Source organism: Meleagris gallopavo, chromosome 3 (genome assembly GCF_000146605.3).
Source record: "Meleagris gallopavo isolate NT-WF06-2002-E0010 breed Aviagen turkey brand Nicholas breeding stock chromosome 3, Turkey_5.1, whole genome shotgun sequence".
In the NCBI taxonomy this organism is placed as follows: Eukaryota; Metazoa; Chordata; class Aves; order Galliformes; family Phasianidae; genus Meleagris; species Meleagris gallopavo.
In genome coordinates this window covers 58,375,947-58,383,698 of record NC_015013.2, presented here as the reverse complement: position 1 = coordinate 58,383,698, position 7,752 = coordinate 58,375,947, and the positions used below count along the sequence as shown (strand labels likewise).

The 7,752-nt window shown below is 43.7% G+C and overlaps 1 protein-coding gene across 1 annotated transcript in view; it reads right to left on the bottom strand.

Moving 5' to 3' along the window:
- The window catches only part of CLVS1 (clavesin 1), an 83,894-nt gene that overhangs the window by 1,457 nt on the left and 74,685 nt on the right, over positions 1-7,752 (bottom strand). The gene's annotated exons all lie outside the window — the stretch shown is intronic.

Sequence of the window (7,752 nt, the reverse complement as noted above, 5' to 3'; positions counted from 1 at the left end):
GAGGGGAAAAAAAAAAGAAAAAAAAAAAGGCAGAACAAATGAGTAAGAAAGTGGAGCGTGGAGATTTCTGGCAGTGACAAAAGCTGAATGGGTTTAACCTAATGGGAAAATTCAAGAGGATTTCATTTTCTGTGGCCTGTGTGCTCCCGAGTTTGCCCACTGAGCTATGGAAGGAGGAACTGATGAGTATGTGGCAGAGATTCATTATCCTTCATTTTCTCTGCTTCAGGCTGAGAATTGCCTCCCAGTTTGTAGTCAGCAATGAGTTTTAGAGCAAAATCACTCTCTGGATCGGGAACTTTTCCAAAGGCAGCAGGAGCGAGCATTTGCATGTGGCATAATATCATTTTAAAGAGCCAGTTTTGTCATGGATAGCTTTTAGAATTAGGGATAACTTATTACTTTTGCGATGTGCCTGTAGTTCCCGTTTGATCATTACGGTAACCTTGGTTTAAGCATCAGCTATTTTATGAGATTAGAGATCGCTTCTCTTTTGATAAGCATCATTAATAAATTGCGTCCTGTTGTACTATAGCACTTGATCCCCAATGAATATTGTGACTGTGAATAACTTGTATAATTATTTTTCTTACGCCTGAAGCTTCTATGAAAGCAGTCTGCAAAAGAAAAGATGATTTGCAATAGGCCAGTGTTACATAAAGCATTTCAATCTGACCAGGAATTACATTTTGCTGTGGAGACCATAAAAGACAAATACTTTTTGAAAAAAGGCTCCCTATATGTATCTAACACACATTTAGTCTGAGGAAAGCAGCACCACTCTGTGTATGGGCAAGTTTACACAATATTAGTATCCTTCTATGTTGGCTGTATTATTAAAGCTAGTACTCAAGCTAGGTTTCTGTTTTAATAGTAATGCTGACCATTTTAACTGCATTGCCATTTTTTTTCCTTCACTGATGCTATTACTGATATTATCCTGTAATAAAGAAATTCATGGCAATAAATCCTCCGTGTGTATTACTGAACCCTGCAAATGAAAGTTCCCTGTGATCCTCACACTTGAAGGCTGGGGAATCCTACTAAGTTGTGACTGCTACATGTCCTCATCCACACTGGGGCTGCATGGCTCGAGTCTGGCCTTGCACAACATTCCCTATTCTGTATCTTTCATGCCAGTGGACACTGCATCTTTTACACTTGGAGCTGAGATGATGTTAAAACTTACAAGCTATCTGGTTTGAACTAGGTGACACCTACAGCTAGATCAGGTTGCTCAGAGTCCCATCCAGCCTGACCTTGGATATTTCCAGGAATGAGGCATCTACCACCTCTCTGGGCAACCTGTTCCAGTGCTTTGCTACTCCTACTGTAGAAAACTTATATCTAGTCTAAATCTCCACTCTCTTCTGATGATTTTTTATCTGTTGACATCAGGTACAACAGTTTTCATGGTTTCTTACACAATGTTTGCTATGTATCATAGCCGCAACTGTCGCACACTGTATTACTTTCAGTACTCATGTGCCACAGCTTTGGTCCTGTAAATGAAATATCTGAATTCAAAACTTTCAGGCTTTCCTCTTTTCTCCACTAAATCTTCCTAACAACCAGTCTGGAAGATGTTTGGGTGTGGAGGATTCGGTTGAGTTAAAACTTAATACAAGTAGGCAACTGCTTGTATCACACAGATGAGGTCCCTGGGCTGGCAGACTCTCTGTTCTGCCCATCTTTAACACAATACAAGCAGGAGACCTGGCTCCTGCAAAAATACGAGATCACTGTGGGTTGGAAGCCAAGTCTGAAGGAATGAACAGATGAGTCAATGCCCATAAACTCTCCCAGCCAGTTTCCCAGTCTAGTTAGCCTTGCTTGGGAGAGCAAAATGAAAATGGAAAAAAAAATGAATTCTCAGTCTCACTTCAGAGACATAAGTATCATTTGAGTGTGCTCCATTTAATGCGTCAATCAAAGCCCTCATGGTGTTTTTACTGTTCAGCAAGAATATTTGGAATACTGGAAAATCAACACTATCCAGCTGTTTCTCCAGCAGGCCAACCATATATTTCAAATGACAGCACCACACGTTGGTATGTACATCCATATCTTTGAGAGCAGATGGCTTTGTGTGTGTGTGGTCATTTTAATGCTACTCCCTCAAATTCAGTCAAAATAAAACCTTAATAAAACTCAAATGCAGGCTTTCGTGATGCATTGATTTCAGACGGCTCTTGTCAGAGTACAGATGAAGTGAATCACCTCACAGGGACAGACATCTGCTGGGTATCGCTTTTGTTTCCCATAAGAAATAAAACACTGAACCCCTGCTCTGAGCTAATAATAATTGCCAGCACATTGGCACATGATTGCTTTTAAAGACAGAGAACCCTCAGTTCTCTGATCCCTCATTTCGTGCCTTCCATCACAGCAAGGTGGATGTGCTGCAGCCCACATGAGCAAGGACACCCTCCGTGTGTTCTATGCTTCCTTTGGAGGCTTTTGCAGAGAGGGAAGGAGGGTGGCTATTTTTTCCCCAAGAGCAGGAAGCTTCCAGCTCTCAGCATGACATGCTGCAGCCGATCAATCAGATCCCATTGTGTGACTCTATTCATCTACCTCTCACTTCCCATCTGCTCATTTCCCACTAATTCCCTTTCCATTTCAGCAGCACCTCGGGGCTGCTCATCTCCCAATTATTCATTCTCTTTACAGAACATGAAAAGCAGAGAAAACACTATTTTAAAAATCACACCTATGGGTTTTCATATTGTCGAGGTCTGAGGGGCTTTTCTCTCTGCCTTCCTCCGTCCTTTTGGTGCAGGGCCCAGCACCCCAGAGCATGCTTTGCAACACACCCCAAGGGCTTGTCTTCATTAGGGGGAAAATTATTTTTTCTTGCTGTAACAGAAACAATGTAGATGTGTTGACATGAATTAAGAGTGATAGAAAGTCCTTTTTTGGCTGGTGGGGCAGAGCTGAGCTGGCTCAAAGCAATCTGCCAACACAATGGGTCAAGGGGCAAATCAGCACGAATCTCCTGGCTTAATCTTGCTCTCATAGAAACATAATCATTATGGTTGGAAAAGACCTCTAAGATCATCTAGTTCAAAGACCAACCTATCCCCACCAAGTCCACTAACTCATGTCCCTCAGTGCCACATCTATCCCATTCCTGAACACCTCCAAGGATGGAGTCTCCACCACTTTCCTGGGCAGTCTGTTCCAATTCTTGAAGGTTTTTTTCCTAATATCCAACCCGGTGCAACGTAAGGCCACTACCACTCATCCTACCTTCCAGCCCCATGTCATACAGCAAAAGCAGCTCCCAGATCCTACATCACAAGTTTTCTGTCCCTGCAAAATGACACAGCCTTGCTGAGGCACTTTTAGGCTGGAAACTCAGGCAGTGCTACAAGAGGAAAACCCAGAAGGTGGGAGCAGCAGACATTCAGCCGCATGTATGAGGATGATGCAACCTCTTATTGTGGCCCTGGCCCAGTAGCACACACTGTGCTGACCCAGAGGGCCCCTTCCTCACTCAATGTTCAGGGCAGACGCTGCCAAGCTGGTAAGTGGTGATTTATTGCGCTTTCTTCCAGAAGTTTGGTGTGACACGTTTCCTGCCTATTATTCAAGCCCTCCTCTGAAGACAGCCTTTGTTAATTCCCTCCTGAGCTTTTCCGGGGAGTTCATCTGCACAGCACTTGTGTGCCTCTTAACTGCTAATTCATTTGCTACTATAGTACTGCTATGAGGATTCTTTTTTAATTTCCATTTTGTGTGTGAAGGACAGAAGTGAGATGAGGGTCCAGTTGTGCCCCTTTCCCAGTGCTGGGGCTCTGAATTTGCAGGGTTTCCAGCAACATGCAGCAGTTCTTGTAACCAAAGCACACCTCCCACTGATGGCAGCTGCAGGTGAGCACTGAGTACTTCTGGAAATTAGACCCAGAGTCTATATTTTGGCAGGCTGAGAAGCAGCAGTGTGCAATCTCACCATCTGTGCGAGGTTTGATTCAAGAAATTTGCCAAGACTACATGAAGGGCGAGCAGCACCCGCTTCTCTAGGGCTGTGCCAAAGGACTGCTCCTGGTCCCACAGTCCTCCCCATAGGCAACCCCGTTCCCTTGCCAGCTAGGAGTGCTTCCGGGCCCAGCTGCCTCCGGCCTTTTCCATCTGCCCTGTGGCTCTCACCCCAGTCACTCCAGTTCCCAGCTAGGCTCGCTGCTGAGTCTTTGTCTCCAGTTCTGCCTGCAGCAGGGAGGATGCAGCCTGGGAACATGGGTGCAGTCTGCCTACTCCCAGCTCTGAATCCTGCTGCAGCTTGGCCTAGAGCAGGACAAGCTGAGATCACAAGTAAAGGGTATAATTACAAGAACCCTCTGCACTCCATGGCCTGGACAGGAGCTGCACACTGTGGGCTCTGAACCATCAGCTGGAGCTGAACAGGTTTATTTGTGCTGAGGGGCCAAGCTAAAGCATGAGGCAATCCTTGGGGTCATTAAATGCCAAAATTAAATATGTTTCTACAGAGCACGTGTGAATTGCTTTTTCAAAGGCTTGTAACTCAGCCAGATGTAGATGGATTTCCACAAGGCAACAAAAGACATAAGCAGTGTAAAACCATTTGTTTTATTAAGTGTCATGTCTCTAATCTAGACTACTAAACTTTAGGCAAATTTATAGCTAGCTGAAGAAATAATTTACAATGCAATATTTTACGCAGCTTGAATGGCATCAGTTCTGCAGTTCCCACCTCCAGCCTGGGTCTGTGTCCCTGCACTGAACACTAGCAACCAACGGCTGCTAACAGATGGAAACCATGCTGCAGGTACCCCTGGGGAGCAGCCTACTGCCTGCCCTGTCCCAGGACAGGGGTCACGTCCACGTGCCTGTCCACCTCCCAAGGAATGTGCTTAATACAGCAGTGAGTATAAATCTCATGCTGTAGGTCTTCTGTACTGAGCAATAGAACAGAAATCTTACACAAACTGTTTCCCTTTTCCTCCAACAAATGTGGAGCAGTCTGTCTCAGCTACAAACAGAGCACCCAGGTGCCATCCATGGGCAGTGAGAAGCTTTCACACATTTTCATATGGATTTTTATTTGCTGGTATTTTACTGCTTCTGCAGTAAATTGGTGCTGACTGTGAACCAGCATAAAACATGACCCATAAAAGCAGAAACATATGGTGAAGGCACATTAAGGTCACACCAAGGATAACAGCTAGAAAGGTCTGCCTTGCACAACCCAGCTGGGCATATGGAGGAACCCATCTGAATAAATAAAAGCCTCACTTAAGTCACCCCCACCGGTAGCCCTTTTTGGGTCTGAAAATGTTCCACTCAGCTTTGGTGGGTGTGTATCAGTGGTGGTACCCCTCTATCTGGGAGCAGGATCCTGTTTCTGAGAATGAACAATGTGTTTAAGCAAAAAGTTTGTTTGAAAATCAGTCTGTTTGATAGCCCCCACACCAGGCAGCAATAATGGCAAACTTTAATCTGTATTTTAAAATCCTTTACTTCTAATCTAGGACATAAAACTCCATGTATTCTTATTTCAACAATACGTGGTAAAGCAACCCAAGTGATTTTTTAGCTGGTATGGGGGTTTTGATGAACCACAGGAGAGGTCATTCCATCTTTAGGTGCTCAAAAGTACTTCACAGCTGGAAAAGTTAATGGTGTCTTGATGCATGAGTTGTGTATTTCACACTAGTGTGTTTGGCTTGAAACTCAAAAAGTTTTATCTTAATTCTGGATTTCCCGAGTCTCTAACATGCTTTACTTGTGATAACAGTAAGAAACTATTTGAGAACTGAGTTTCTTAGCATCATCCCCAGTCACTAAATTGATCTCTCCAATGGCACGTGTGCTCATGGTGGTTAGGTTCCCAAATAGATACTGGCTTGCTATTCCCACTCAGCTGGCCAAGATGAAATGCCCTGCTGGCACACTGATAGGTTGCGAGCAGTCTCAAGTCCCTAACTGCTGGGCTCAGCCACACTCTATAACTATCCATTAGGCTGCACACCCAGATAAAGCCTCCAGCTGTTCCCAAAAAAAACAGCTCATCAACAAAAGCCAGCACGCACACTACAGACAAATGCTTTGCTTTTGTGTGAGCTCCCCGTTGGCTGCACCAGCTCAAGGCTGACCATCAGGGCTCGCAGGAGGTTTGGCTGCAGCTGAAAGGGAGGTGATTTCCTTCCCCATGCTCTGAATTTTCACACCATTTGCATTGCTCTCAAATTTCATGGCTCACAAGTGGCAGGTGCCCCGCATGGATGCAGAAGAGATGGTCCAAGACAGGGGAAGGGTCTTTTGCTATTGCTGCTCATACAGTTGTAAAAGGGATATGGCTGAGCTTTCAGATTGAACTCATATTGCTACTACTGTATCAATGCTAGTTTCTGCATTTATTACCCATTTCAATCTTTACTGAGCTGAATTTTAATTAAACGGAGATATTCCGGATGGATTTTGTTATTGTTAGTTGTTTTTTTTTTTCTCTCCCTGGCCATTAAGACTCATTATCTGGAGTCATCAGCTGTTTTCCTTTGTTTCCCATCTGTTCATGCAGTACTTGGATTCTGGGACTCTTCCCAGGGTGTGAGATAATTTCTGCAGATGGGAGTGCAATTTCCACTGTTTTGAATTTTCCCCAGTGGGGTTTCATGTGGCCACTGGTAGAAAAATGACAATTGTAATGGTTTTGATTAAAGATTTTCCTTATAACAGAAACTTGTCAAATCACACCATTTTTAAGATCATCCTGCTAGCTAGAGTCAGTAGCATTTTTCTTCAAAGAGGATTTTCAGTGCCTTCCCTATCTACAAAGACTCCATTCTCCAAAGCAAGGAAGGACTCTTTTTTGAAAACAAATCTTGTACAATTTCACATCACAGGGAGGAAATGCATTTGTTTGTGGTTGGTGAGAAATAACAACTGCATGTCATTGCTGTTAACAGAAACAGAAACTGGAAACTAATGAGACTTTGAGGGGCAGGTCTAGTCTTGTGTGACCTCTGGTAACCACCTCACATCAGACCTTTAACTCGTGCATCAGCGAGGTTGTCATATCCAAAACTCACAGCTTCAGTAGCTCACTCCTCTGAAGTCAAGCAGACCTCCTCCTCTAATTTCTAGCCAAAGTATACTTCTGTCAGCCTATTCCCACTTGATCTCGTGCCAAAGTCATACTTCTCCTTGAATAGCTGTTCTCTCTCCCTGGTTTTCGTTTCCTCCGGTGTTTCCATTTCAATTTTTGTTCTGGGAGGCAAACATGTCACTGTTTTCTATAGTTTCTCACCATAAAAACATGCTCTCAACTCTCCTAACCTTCCTCACACCTCTCAGGCAAAATTTATGTCATCTGCCTTGGTGACCAGAGGCAAAGCTGTGCTGGCAATCCTGAAGCCAAAGCACAAGCACGTATCTGTTCTAATACTATTTCCTCCTAATCTTATATATATATATATAAAATTTCATATATATATCCTTTTGGAGGAACATTTCTTTTCCAAAGAATCCAACATTTCAACATAGAAACACAGAATTACCACCTTTACCCAAGAGTTTAAAGACTTCTGTGGTGTGTGTGGAGGAAAGATTTTTAATGGAAGTGCAATATTTCTTTTATAAGGGAAAAAGTGATAGGGCAATTGTGAGGGAATTATGTTTGCAGAGAATACTAACGCTAGAAAATTGTTTATGCCTTGTGTAAATCTCCCATGGCCTGGGACTCTCGTAGGATCACAGAACCATAGAATATCCAGAGTTGGAAGAGACCTA